Source organism: Tamandua tetradactyla, chromosome 12 (genome assembly GCF_023851605.1).
Source record: "Tamandua tetradactyla isolate mTamTet1 chromosome 12, mTamTet1.pri, whole genome shotgun sequence".
In the NCBI taxonomy this organism is placed as follows: domain Eukaryota; kingdom Metazoa; phylum Chordata; class Mammalia; order Pilosa; family Myrmecophagidae; genus Tamandua; species Tamandua tetradactyla.
This window is the reverse complement of record NC_135338.1, coordinates 96,959,547-96,973,850: the sequence shown is the minus strand read 5'-3', so window position 1 is coordinate 96,973,850 and position 14,304 is coordinate 96,959,547. Positions and strand designations below refer to the sequence as shown.

Here is a 14,304-nt window from a genome sequence, read left to right as displayed (position 1 = left end):
GTGTCCTGGGAAAGGCTCTAGAAATAGAAGCGAGACAGCCATTCATCTGAGGGCACCTTTGCAGAGCTGGATGGATCCTGACCTCTTCAGCCCCCGTGACAGACACTCTTCCAATCCAAGGACAGCCTTGAAGAAATCTGCATTCACCTTCTAGGCTCTTGAGTGGCCAAGTCAAGATTTCTCCTGCAATTTCAGTGCAACATCCAGCTTTCTAATGGACAGTCAATAAACAGACTGAAGGGTAACATTAATGACAGATCAAGGGAAAGGGACTATGTTTTCTAAATTGGGAAAAAGATCCTTGGGTCTAATCGACTTGGCATTTCCCATCACCTCCCTATTTAGAAGGTGCATTTTCCAATGTCATGGACAACAGTGAGCAAGCACTCTATTTACACGATCAGAACAGAGAAGGAAACTGCGGCCAGGGCATTTGGAACCTGAGACGCTGAAGTCTACAGTGTGAATCCAGCTCAGGTCACACAGAATGCTGCGAGGGGCTGGAAGCTCAGCAAGCATTCGTGGAGAGCCTCCTCTGGGCAAGCATGGCCCGAGGCCCTGCAGGGGGCCCAGGGCAGCCAGACCTGGGGAATGTCCTTGAGGGCAGAGGCCTGGCGCAGCGTCCAGCAGAGAGAGGCTCCGCCAACGTTTGCTAAACAAAAGAAAAAACAAACACTTCCCGATTTTGAAGATTCCAATGCAACCACGTAATCCTAACAATATTTCTTCCCTTAATTATTAGGGAACAGTAATGTCATAATTGGGTCCATGAGAAGTTAATGTATGCCACACAGTATATGTGGAAATTTGCTAAAATGCATCATTACATGGTAAGTGAACAAAGCACATGTGCTACTATTTATATAAAAAAGAAAAAGGACACAGACACACACAAAGTGCTGAGATACGCACAAAATATCTCTCAAAAAATATCCAAGGTAGTAGTGGCATTGATTGAAGAAGGCTTTTTATCGTTTACCCTGTCACATCTTCTGAATTTTATACCATGTTAATGTATAACCTGTTCAAAAGTAAATATTTCTACAGGACAAATGATGTGGTTTCTACAACAAATGAACTGTGGGGGAAAAGGAAAGATTATGGAAGGGGATCCGCAGCTTAGAAGAGACATAAATGACATAGCAACCAATCACAATGTGTGAACCTTATTTAAATTCTGATTTTTTAAAATTAACCTTAAAAAGAAAAAGTACTTATGCTGGTTTTTGTTTGTTTGTTGGTTGGTTGGTGCATGGTCTGGGAATCGAACCTGGGTCTCTGGCAAGGAAGGCGAGCATTCTACCACTGACCACGCGTATACCCAATGCCCTTCTTAAACAAATGGAAATTTAGACAATGGCTGGATAGTTGATGATATTAAAGAGTTGTTGTTAAATTCTTAAACAATAATGGCAGTGTAGTTATGTTTAATAAAGAAGTCCTTCCCAATCTTTAAGAGCCCACAGAAACATCTAGATGACATTTGGGATCTATTGCTAAAGAATGAGGGCTGGGGGAGGTGTCTGGGGGACAGGGGGACAGTGGAGACAGGAGCAGCCGGAGTCGATCCTCGCGGAGCCCAGTGAGAGGAACTGGGGTTCACTACACGGTACCCTCTACTTCTGTATACATTGAAAAGCTATTATCTTTTTTATGAATATCCTGCAATAAAAGTACAAATAGTGGCCACTGAGGTCCACTTTCAGCTACAATCAAGACTCAACTGTCCGCAAACTGGAGTCACTAGCAGTAAATGAGCTTCAGGACAGTCCGTCTACTGCCCTTCTGGGGTGAAGGCATGCAAATTCAACGTCTCCTAAGCAAACATTAGTAAGAAAAATGTATCACTCACTCCAAAAGGGAACAAGAGAACCAAACAAATGAATTCTTTCGAGCTCCCTCCCATTTGTGGGACAATTCGTACTGGGACAGGCCCTCATTAAGACAGACAACTAACGACGTGAAGTAACTCTTCATTTCTACTCAAACTTTGCTGACATGTTCACCATGTGGAAAGAAGCCATGCAGCCACTCAGAGGGGCCCAGAGCCCTGCGCCACCCTCCTAGAGCTGAGCTTCCTGCACTGGGGTCTCCCAAACCCAGGTCATGGCCACTCCCCTCTAAAGGCAAAAAAAAGTCCTGCAAAGAGTCCCCTGATTAAATGACATTTGCTTCATTTTTCCATTTAACCTGAATTACTTTTATTCATTATTATTTAGAATACTTCTTTTAACACTTTTAAAATTATGGAGACCAGAACAAATCTACAAGTGAATACAGGTAAAATTACTCAAACAGTAAAACTCAGATGGACGCTAATGTAATGAGACGGAGGTCACCTTTCAGACATGTCAACATGGGCCGCGGGCAGGTGCAGGGAGCAGCTGGTGCGGCGTGGGGACTCGCCCTGCAGGGACACTGCCTGCCTCTGCACAGGCCCCTGAGGCTGCCACACGGCTTCTGCCCAAACCCAGCTCTGTTTTCTTCTCTGTTAGTGGGGTTTACCTGGCTCCAAGTCGTCAGAAATTCACATGCAAATGGGGGCACCGAGTAAATGGACCTGGATATAACTAGGTTATCCCAAAGACCTCAGAACAGGTTTTTAAATTTTTTCCAATTTTGTTAACATGAAACCACAAAGTCTGAGTGTTCTGAACTTAATGAGAACTCAAGGAACCTCAAGAATATCTCCTTGGCCTCAGACTGGGAAACACCCACACCACAAGGTGGACAGTCACCGTGCTACCGTGGGAGAGCACAAAGGGACCTGGGGACTTGGCTGAGCAGTCACATCTGATCTCAGGAGCAGTCAGAACCTGCCCTGACAGAGCCCATGGAGAACTGAACAAGCTTCAGCACATCCATCCGAAGAAACAATGTGAAAACACTGCAGAAAGGTGTCACTTAATACCAACAAGTTCCTGAGGACCCTCTCTGCCTGCTCCTGCTCCTCAGTCCTTAAGAACTACAGCACTGTGGGCGGTGTTTAAGAGGAAGATATCAACCATCACAGCAATACCGTATATAACTGGGGGCGGGGAAGGACAAGAGTTAAGGGGAGGTTTGGATTTTCTATTTGGTGAGGGGGTGCTTATCGGTCATTTATCCCTTAGGGGCAAGGAAAATGATCTAAAATTGAGTGTTGATGATTATACCACTAAGTGAGGATAATGTGAGACATGGACTGTTGACTGTGGACATTGCCCATGATGCCCAATGGACGGAGGTGGCTGAAGGATGCACTGACTGAGAAGCAGAAAGGGGAACTGTGGTGTGTACATACGATGGAATAATGTGTGGCTACAGGAAGGAACGAAGTCATGAGGCATGCAATGATGTGAATGAACTTAGGGGACATTATGTGATGCAAAATAAGCCAGAAACAAAAGAGCAACTATTATATGGTCTCATTTAGAAAACATTTATAAGAAAATTGGGGCCTAGATTGTAAGCTCTTATAGCAGTCACATTTAATCCAGAGCTGCAAATGTTATTTCTAGATTTTGAGAGACTGTGCTATATGTGTATAACCTGGTATTTTCGCAGAACTTTGGGTACCTGTGTGACACTTAAGACTCAAAGTAGGAGGTCTATAGTTCTGAAAGTTAGCATTGCTACATACAACAACTGTTAAAGACACCAAAAAAGAGACCAGGCTTTAATTAGAGACAAGAACGAAACTGATCGGGTCAGGACTAAGGTAAATCAGAATGCAGGGTTAAGGAGGGCGTTGTCTGTATTTTAGAACTTTACCTACTCTATGAGACCAAAGAAGAGAGGTTTATTGTGTCCCAAACCTAAATTTTCTGTAGCACATAAGCTAACTCAACCCGTCTGGATAGATTATTCAAACAATCCAAACACATGAAGCCCAGAATGGGAATGAGGGCCTGTCATTCTGTATAACTTAATTTAATTCCTGGATACATCCCAGAGTGTGTTAAGTGGATAGTTAAAAAGTATGGCAAAGTCCCTTGAGGGAAGGGACAAAAAAATATGGAACCATTAAACAGGGAAAACCCTGACACTGTCTCAAATATTAGAGACTCCCAAGTCAAGAGGCCAAGCCCTTGAACTTGAGCTTTGCTCTTGTGAAGCTTATTTATGTAGTAGAGAAGCTAAGCCTACATTTAGTTATGCCTGAGTTACTTCCAGAGGACCTCTTTTGTTGCTCAGATGCGGCCTCTCTCACTCTAAGCCCAACTCTGCAAGTAAAATCATACCCTCTCCCCTATGTGGGACATGATATTCAGGGGTGAAAGTCTCCCTGACCTGGGAGATGACTCCCAAGGATGAGTGTGGCCTTGGCACTGTGGGACTGACAATGCCATCCTGACCAAAAAGGGGAAGAGAGTTGTAACAAAGAAGGTATTAGCAGCTGAGAGAGTTCCACAGAGTCAAGAGGCAACTCTGGAGGTTACTCTTGTGCAAGCTTTGCTATATATTGTTATTTATCATGGTTTGCCAAACCCCAACCAAAACCATTCCTGCCAACCCTAAGAAACACATAGGGCTCTATCTGCAATTTTACAAAGGTTCCATGCACTATGATTACTTTCCAGAAACTGACAACCTCCAGATGGACTCCTATGCCTGATAAGTCCTGAAATCCAGAGAGCCCAGCCTCTCCAAGAACATCAACTAGTTTCATCCCCCTAACCCACATTATCGACAGCCCTTCCCAACATGAAAAAGCTAGATGGGCATAGCCCAAATACCCCTAAATATTGGTAGAAAGATCAATAAAAGGAGAAGGAGGGGCTATAACAGAGAAGATAGAATTTAACAAATGAGTATGGGTGCTGAATCATTACACTGATATTTCTTTTAGCCTCCAGTATCTTGGAGCAGCTAGAAGGAGAAACTTAAAATTGTGGAACTGTAACCCATACCAAACTCTGAGAGCTGTTCTATAACAATTAGTTATAGAACAACAATTAGTTAATTGTTGTGGTGTGCTTTGAAATTTATTGTTTTGTATATATGTATTTTTTTACAATTAAAAAAATTACAGCATGGCCTTAAGACATGAAGAAATCTAGAATGCACAGAGACAAAGAACAATGGATGTCTCAACATTATGTAGTTGGCCCCACCCTGAAAAAACTGAGCACAAAAACAAGCGATGTGCTAGGTTAGCTGGGCTGAGTGAATGGCCTGGTTTCCCAGCCCTGTCTAAGGAACTAAAAAGGAGGAAACACTCCTCGAGTAGAATCTCTAGTTCAGGGTTCCCAAATGCTGTGGCTCAATTTCCATGAGGTCACCTTTCCATCGTTCTGCAGATGTTCTGCCTAGAAGGTTGTTCTTTACTCTGAGACAGCGACCTTCCTCCATTTTTGGTATTAGAATGTCTTTTCCTAAGTGAAATGGTGGTGATAGGAGCTAACAGGGCTTTTTGGTTCCTTATTTGGAAAAATTAAAATTTGGCAATCCTGGGTTGGATTTCCTGATTTTTGCTTTTGATTGCCGTCTCTGAAATGACCAAGGAAATAGTACACACGCCCGCCTAGGGTGACTGTGCACACATGGGGCAAGTTCTCAAAGCTGCTTCTCTCTCTTCCACCCTACAGAAGCTGGAAGGAGCACAACTGCCACCTCCCCTGGCACCCATCACCTAGCTGGTGCCCGCCGTACGCCCCACAACAGAACAAAGGCCAGGAAGTTGTGACCCCAGGTTAGGTCGGCTGACTAGCGCCTTGAAAAAAAACAAATTCAACTTCAGGGTGACTTTAACTTACACTCAGAAATAAAAGCAATATGAAGGTTAAGGCATATTTGAAGAAAAGAGGAGAAAACAATAAGTCACAAAGACAGAAGTGCCTTTGAGAGCTCAGGCAAGGTCTGGGAGCCATGGGGGACTATGAGACCACATGTAAGTCAGTGTGGCCATTTAAAACACAACGCAGCCACAGAAAATCCAAATAAGAAAAACCCTGAAATTCCCTTTTTACCATCAGCATCAGTGCAAGCCTTTATTTACTGGCAAGACCATGTCAGAGTCAGACCTGGGAAGTGGAGTGTGGTTTGGAGAACTTGGGAAACACTCCCAAGGAGAGCAACAACAATTATGTACAGGTTTGGGAAAGCTGCTTCACAGAGAGGCAGGTGAGCGAGCTGGCTTTTCCTGGGGTTACAGAAAAGAAGGGGTGGGGCACTTGATAAAGCTGCCCAAACAGGAAGTCCCGTGATGAAGGGCAGGTTCCTCTCTGACACCCCAGGGTCAGGACAAACCCAGTGCTGTGGTTCAAGAGACAGGATAAGACATGATACAGATGCTGGAAATGTGTTCCTGGGGAGCCAGGAGCCTGCTCTGGAGACCAAAAGCAGCATATTCTGCCCAGAAGCAAAGGGCCCAAGGCATTTCCTCATCCTCCATCCCACCCCCTCCCCTTCTCGGGTGAGCTTTCGGAGACGTCCTCCACCTCACCCTGCTTCTTCTCGGGCCGAAGGACATAGGGAAGAAAAATATTTGCCCCCAAACATCCATAATATGCCTCCACGCAAAGTTGCTGCCCAAATAAGACTGGTTCTTAGCATTTTTAGAAACAGAGAATGAACATCTAAAATAGATGGCCTTCATAAAATGACAGGGAAGCTCTTTTCATACTGAATGATCGCCAAGAGATATTAAATGCAAAAAGGGAGATTCGGAATGGCATATACAGTAAACTACCATTTGTGTAAAAAGGGAGGGGGATAGAATATTCATAAGGGATTTGTTTATAGATGTATCTTGGGTGTTCATGGAACAGCTCTGGAGGTGAAGAAATGAGTGACACTGCCTTCAAGGGCCAAACTGGTTGTCAGGAGATGGGGTAGAAAGAGACCTATTTACTCTTTCTAACCCTTTGTGCCTTTCGAGTATTTCCATTCACCATGTGAATGCATGAGCTATTTTTTTTTTAAATACAATTTGAATTTAAAATATTAAAAATTTAAAAATTTAAATAAAAACCATTTAAAAATAAAATAGACGGCCTTTATGCAAACAGCCTTGTGAATCTGGATGACTGTGCTCCCCGCACACACCAGATGGTCAATTTGTTGAACTTAATGAACCTCTACTTAAAGACAACAAAAGAAAACCAGAGATCAGGCATGCCCAAGGGTGTTGATGTTCCAATTCTCTAAAAAGAGTCTTTACCTAGCTGCTCCTTGACTGTTGCAAAACAGCAGAGACTGGGTCGTTGTGTAGCAAACCCTACACCCACCTGGGCGCAGGGCACAAGCCTCCTGGGTGACAGGCGGCCCATCACTGGCCCACACCGGCCATTTTAGAAACAGAAAATGTTTAATCCAGAAACGTGATGCCCCGAAACCAAGACAACACAAATAAATCTCTAGCTATGAAAAAGATCCTCAAGGGAGGTAATATCAGCACCCGGCTGGTATTAGTACAGAAGGAGCAGCACAGGAGTTAAAATCCCCTTAACTCTGTACTGGCCCAAAAGGTTGGACCAAAAAAGCTGCTGTAAAACCCTCACCCCAAACCACATCGGAGGCGGCCTGACGTCACAGCGCTCTGCTCCTGGGGGTGGTTCAGCCCTGTAGAAAGGCTGGAGCACCTCATGCCCTGTGTCATCTACCCTCTAAACTGGTCAAGGAATCAAATGTCCAGTGCAATAAATATGTGAGCAGAAATTCTGCCACATGGAATCCCATTATACTAGAACTCTTTCTCTGCCGGGGCTTTGCAAAGAGTCAAATTTTGAGCAAGAAATAAAACAAACTCTGTCCCTTGCCTTTGGTAGGATCAGAGAAATTCTTTCATGCCCTGGGCAAGTGCTCTGGGCAGGAGCAGTGGGGAACTCCTGTCCTGTTTGTGGGGCCTGCCACAGACTGTTAGAAGAAAGGTACAACTAGATGAGCAAGAAAAAACAGTGAAGGAGATGCCTTTCCACGAAAATATTATGAGAAAAGGTAGAGAAGAAGGGGTCTATATTAATACACAACTGAAGAAACTAAATCAGTGATTCTAAAACAGCTGAGCTCTAGATAATGGCCTAAACCAAAAACCAAAACGCAGAATCAACCCATAAGAAAAATGAGACAAAAGAACGTGCCAATCAGTGAATAATGATCATCTTTGGCTCAGTCTAGAAAACAGGCAAAAACAGAGAACGGAAAACCAAAGTGAATGAATTCTGGCAAGAAATAAAGGTGACAGGCATCTTTCCATTAAAAAGGAAGTGGCTGGCAAAAAACCACGAAGGTGATAATGTAATGAAGGTGAAATAAAAAGTGAAGAAAGGGTACGTCCCCAACTAACACAAGAGCAAAAAGAACATTCCATTTGCTCTAGAAAAGACCAGGAGAAACACAGATAAGCCAGTGAACAAGCTAGATTGCCAACAGGCATCAGCCACACACTCCTGCTTGTGCCAGGCAAGGCAGGCACTGCTTGAGCCACCCCTACTCGAATGACTAAGTAACCTGCTTAGATGCAGTTGACACATGATCCCTGAACTTCCGAAAAGCACTTAATACAGTGGCTCATGAAATCTTAATCTAAAAATGCTCATCCATTTATAATCAGGCTACATCACACCGCCAACTAGGGAGGAGGGTCAAACTCAGGGAATATCTCTTTGGTGTTATCAGGGACTCTGTTTACCACTTTGAAGGTTTTGTGTAGGTTTTTTTTTTTTCTTTTTTTTTAAGAGAATAAAAAAGATTTGGAGTCTCAAAAGGAGAAACCAAAAAAGACACTAAGTACCTGGTTCAATAAAATAAAGACAAACAAAGAGCTAAAATGCAATGTGACTTGGAAAACCTGCAGGCGTGAGCTACAATGAAATCTAGACCATGTTTAATGAATGGGGGGTAAGGGGGTGAAGGACAAGGAAAAAAAATCAGCTCCTGAAAAGAAATATTGGATGGCAGAGGTGAAGTATAAGTGTATAAAAAGGCAAAAGAACATCATCTTTAGCAAATACTTACAAAGTGGTTACTATATGCAAGACTGTTTAAATGCTTCAGATATAGTTATGCAATCCTCAAAACAATCTTCTAATGTAGGAACCATCAATATTCCCGTTTTATAGGTAAGGAAACAGAGGCAAGTAATTTAAGTAACTTGCCTAAGGTTACACGCCAGTAAGAGGCAGGGCTGACACCAAAATCTGTGCTCCTAACCTCTCTGGGCTCCCCTTAGACTTATACACCGAGAACCAGATGACTAAGCCGGGAATAAGCTACAAGCTCTGGTGGCTAAATCAGTGGAAAGACTACCCCTTAGGCAGGGTTCTGCGAGGGGCAGCCAGCCCTGGGACCTCCCCCGGCCTCTGTTTCCTCATCTGCGGATTGAGACGAGCTCTGTCTATGGGGTTTCGGCTCTAAAATGCCATCATCCACACTGACCAACAGTAGAATATGGACTAGTCTGCGTTTTGATCCATTATTCAAAGGTTAATTCGGCCTAAAACAGGCAGCGCATTGTGTTAAGGGTCCTTCTCTGCCTCTTAACCTTCAGGACATTATTCTGCCCTCTCTTGTCTGGCAAATGCTGGGAATGGGGGTGGGAGTGGGGGGGGTTGGGAGGGGGGGGCGGGGGGGGAAGGGAGGGCAAGGAGGGCATGGTCTCTCTTTTGGACTCTGGTCAGTGTTGTTGGGATGCACCTGCCTGCAAAAGCTCTGAGTGCAGGTCACATTAACACTTCCAAAAACCTACAGAGCACCTAGGCCGCTCTTGAGGGAGCCTATTCCTGGGACCTGCCTTTGGGTCTGGTTCTGGGAATTCAGGTGAAACTGACAAACTGGGAGCAGGGCAGCCAAAATAGCATTGGGAAGATTAAAAAAGGCAGACCATACGGTTCAAATTAAAGAGTTTCATTATGATTAATAAACCTCTAGCCTCCTGGTATGATCTCTTTGCTAACACCCACTCTTGCGAGCTGAGACCTCACAATTCAGCATGGGTGAATTCAGCACCCACTTCCGACCTGCCACTTCCCCAGAAATATCCTTCTCAAGCTAGGCATTAGAGTGGAGAAGGGCCTCACAGGTGGGCCGTGGGGTGCCCCCTGGGGTCCTCGCCAAGCAGCCTTGACAGGTGGCTGACATCCCACATCTGCCTGGACAACTTCCAAGGCCGAGACGCTCCTGCGCTGCTGGACAGCTCTCGCTGCGTGGAAGCCCCCCAAGCGCCCAGACCAGTGCCCGGCGCGGGACGACGCTTATGATGACCGCGCCTCCGAGTGGGCCCACACTGCTTCCCTGGAACGTGAACCATCGGCGCCGGGTGCGCCCCTGGGGCCCCGGAACCCACAGGCCCCGCGGGTATCTACGGCGCCGGAGCTAGGCCCTCGGACCTTCTCCTGGGTGCGGATCCCGGGCCTCTCTCCCCAACCTGGGCCGGCAGACCCCGCGGAGTCCCGACGGTGAGCCCCGCTGCGGGGATGGGCGGCAGAGAGGCCGCGGCCAGCTGTCCCCAACCTCGGCTCCTGGGGCAGGAGGGACAAAGGGCCCGAAGGAAGGCGTATCCCGCTCCCGCCCGGGCAGACCCGCCACGGGGTGAGCGGCCCTGGGGACCCCGCGGCGCCCGGTGACAGGTCCCGGAGGACCCCGGAGCAGGCGGAGCGCTCGCGCAGAGGCGCCACCGGCCGAGCCAGCCCCGGAGATCGAGGGACGCGGCCTCGGCCGGGCCCAGCTGGGCGGCGACCCCGCCTTCGAGGCGCTCGCTGGGCCGCGGTTGTACCTGCGCGGGTGTGCGATGAGGGTGCAGTGGGCCCCCAGTCCGGCTCCTGCGGCTCCGCGGCGGCCGGCCGCGCTCATGGAAATGCAGCCGGAACCCCGGGCCAGTGCAGCTCCCGCCGCTACCGGCCCCGCCCAGGCAACTGCCGCCACGCCCCTGACGACCACTTTTGTCACGCCCCAACTACGGGCACCGGCCCGTTCATTGGGCGGCCCAGCCGCTACTCTACTCGTCCCGCGGGTCCATTGCACCCGGGGGGTAGTCCATTGGTCAGCGGAGCCGCCCCTCAGAGTGGAGGCGGGGCCCGTGGCGAAGAGCTCCTCAACAATTGGTTACTTTTGACGTCTGTAGCCCGTGGACCAAGACGCTATTGGATAAGGCCTCCAGAGGGGCGAGGAAAAGGGAGGGGGCTATGGGAGATAGGCCGCGTTTGATGTTGGGGGGTACTACGGAGGAAGAGGGGAGCATCTGTACCCGCGAGTGGTGTGGGGGTGCCGGGGGAGGGGAGGTGCGGGCTGGGGCTTGGGAGTTGGGGAGCCGGGGGTCGCCCCGCGGGGATTCTGGTGGATCCGGCACATCTACCTGCCTCACGGGCTCCCCTGAAGCCCGGGGCACAGGGCCCGAAATTGGGAGTCGTGCCCCCCGAGACGGGAGCGGAGGAGTGGGGTCATCGAGTCCCGAGGGGAGAAAGGCAAGGGGGCGGCGGCTACGGCCCCGGGCCTCTTCGGGCTGGGGCGGGGGCTTGGGTCTCTGTCGCACGCTCGCTGCAGCCCCGCGGGGAGCTGTGGAATCAGGCCCAGAGCCGCGGTCCCGGGGCCCAAGCCTGTCTGCAGCACGCGCTGTGCTGAGAACGCAGCCCTTGCTGGATGCAAGCGCTGCTGAGGGCACCCCAGCGGGGCACTGTAAGGCTGGAAGAGAGCAAGGAGGGGACAAGAAGAAAGCAACTTAGCCAAAGAAGGGATGTGGTATCTTTAGCAATTTTATATGTTTCCCAACATATATGAGGATTGTGACAAGGGGAAATGGGGTTTCCTTTATCCGATGCAACCACCCAGGTGTTGCCTGGCTCCTGTTTCCCGGTGCATGACCACATCACATCTATCAGAGGCTGACTAGCAGTGGACTGGAAATCACTGCAGAAATGTATCAGGGCTTCCGGAAGCCCCTTCTCCATGCCCTGGAGTGGACTGAGATAGCCTCCCAGGTTGGACTTAACTTTTTGGGCTCACCTTCAAAAGAGCTCACACCCAAGGGGTAACCAGTGAAGAGGAGGAGAAAGGATCTTTTGCCATTGCCATATTTCACATGCGATTGTCCTGTTACCTAAGAAAGTTTCACTGCAGTGTTTGTTTATTCCTCTATCTTCTCTTCCATCTTGGAAAAGAAATACCCAGGCTTTGGTAACAAAGGATTTTAGTCCTCATCCTCCATGGTCCTGACTCTGTGTGTTAAAACAGTTTAGGCTTCCAGAGAAGAGGTTTAGATTTGTCTCCAGTTGGGGGTGTGTGTGCATGTGCTTGCGTGCCGCATGTGTGTGGACATGCTTGGTTCCGATCCATGGTTTTCTGGTTGTGGCTTTAAATAGCCTGCGTGGCGGCTGCACACATGGCTGGACGTGTGCGAGGGAACCGGGTCCAGCCTGCCCGGCTTAGCGCCTGCCTGGGTTTGTTAAGGGAGGATAAGGTGTTTCCTTAGGCTGGGAAAGGCAGGAAGTGGCTCCTGAGAGCTGCGAAGATTTCTCCAGCTTGATTCAGAGCCACAAAAGCATCTGTTAGTGGACTGCAGATGGACTCACCATTGTAAATAAATTTTCCCCCCAATCTCGGGAAGATGGGTTCAGCCAAAAGTACCAGAAAGGGACCTCCAGCCACTTCAGAAATTCTAAAACCCGACTGCACCACGGAGGCTCCTAAAGGGGTGCACAGTGAGTCCAGGCAGGGAAGGAGAGTGGAAGGACACGTGCATCTCTCCTCTGTGGTTCCGGCTGGCTTGGCTGGCTTGGGCTGGCTTGAAGAATGATTCATTATCATTTTCTGATACACAGAACTGTTTTCTTATCTGTCTCTGATTTCTGTTTCCCTCCTTTGGCTCTTGCCATGTTCTGCTTAATCATATTATTTCATTCCATAAAGCATTTTTGTGGGAGGTCATTTAGGAAGCAGAATGGACTTTTCTTTGCTTTTGCCTCCAGGTTTAGCAGCCTGTCAAGATTAAGGATTTGGCAAGTGTTACCTCGGGATAACCAGTAGCGTTAGAATGTGGTGATAAAGTAAAATTCTGAGAGCATAAGAGTACCTTAATATAAAGAAAACAAGAGAGAGGGCATGTGCCCACACACATTCTGGGATGGCTAACGCTCCAGGATTTATTATAGTAGAACTGGCTCTAAAGTCAACTGGGGCCTTTTGGTGTGATTTCCCAACGTTGCGAAAGTCCCCAGGTGCCCTGGGAGACAGCAGGGAGCAAAGGTCAGAGTAGAGAGTGAGCTCCATTTATTCTCTTCTGCAGAATCAGCTGTCCGTTCAGTCCTTCATTTTCATTCTCCTGTGTCTGGCAGGGGATGGCTGAGTGTAACGGCCTCAGGAACCTCTGCTGTGGCACTTGAATCCTGACTCCATCCTTCTCTAGCCTTGGGCCTGTGCCAAGCCCCGCACCTCTCTGTACCCCACTTTCTCCATCTGAAAAAATGCAGATGACTGTAATCAAGGAGTATATAAGCTAGAAGTTGCAAAGTGCCTAAAAGTGCCCAGCACTCGTTAGCTCTCAATCGGTGCCTGCCTTCGACTTACAGGGACCCGTTTCAGAACTTCCTCTAAGGTGCTAACTCAGTTTCTAAATTCTGTCCTTCAGAAGCGATTATAAGTCAGGATTATGATTACTGTTATTTTTTACTAGCAATAATGACCACCTGTGAGAGAAAACTTTTCCTTTAGAATTTCCTTACTGAAAAAGGGTTCAGAGAGAGGGACGAGGGAAGGTTTAGGAGACTGGACCTCATCAGTGTACTTACTGTGAGGGAAAGCGGAAGGGAAGTGGCTGAGCAGATTGTATGAAAAGCTGTGATCTGGATGTTCGTGGAATTCCCCTGGACGCCTGAGATGGCCCAAGCTCTGAGGACTCAACATTATCACTCTCCTGTCACACCTAGAGCAGCCTGTGCGCAGAATCTATACAGTGGGTTCCAACTGCACTGTAGGCACGTCTCCATGGAGATGAAATCTGTTTAGAAGTTCTAAGTCCATGAGGACAAACCATGACAAATGCAAGGGTTTGGCTCCTTTTGTGGTTGGAAGAAGCTTCCTGCTGGCCAGTAAAAACAGTGATTAATCATCACCGTGCCGAGGATGGGGGCTGCTCTCTGCACACGGTGTGCGGGTGTCTGTGTTAAAGTCATGGGAGCATCTGCTGCCCAGCCAGTCCTGGTTTATTCCTGTTGTCCTGGCAAAGTTAGTTACTAATGCCTTCCCCTTTCACTCTGCTGAATGGTCTCAACTGGGTTGATAAATTGTATGGTGATATCTGTGCTTACATAGGACCCAGTGCTGAAAATGCTCACGAAATGTACACACATACACACACACGTGCAAATGCTCAAAAGCTCCTCCAGTCTG

The 14,304-nt window shown here is 47.8% G+C and overlaps 1 protein-coding gene across 6 annotated transcripts in view; it reads right to left on the bottom strand.

Moving 5' to 3' along the window:
- ABHD2 (abhydrolase domain containing 2, acylglycerol lipase) overlaps positions 1 to 13,881 on the bottom strand; it is a 118,505-nt gene extending 104,624 nt beyond the window's left edge. For 3 of the 6 annotated variants that reach the window (XM_077124163.1, XM_077124161.1, XM_077124164.1), the window contains exon 1: positions 10,697 to 10,992. The gene's annotated coding sequence lies outside the window, so the exon portion shown is untranslated. Of the gene's footprint in view, positions 1 to 10,696; positions 10,994 to 13,703 lie in introns of those variants that run through there. The other 3 variants (XM_077124165.1, XM_077124166.1, XM_077124162.1) reach the window with 2 other exon arrangements.
- Between the last annotated feature and the right edge of the window lie 423 nt (positions 13,882 to 14,304).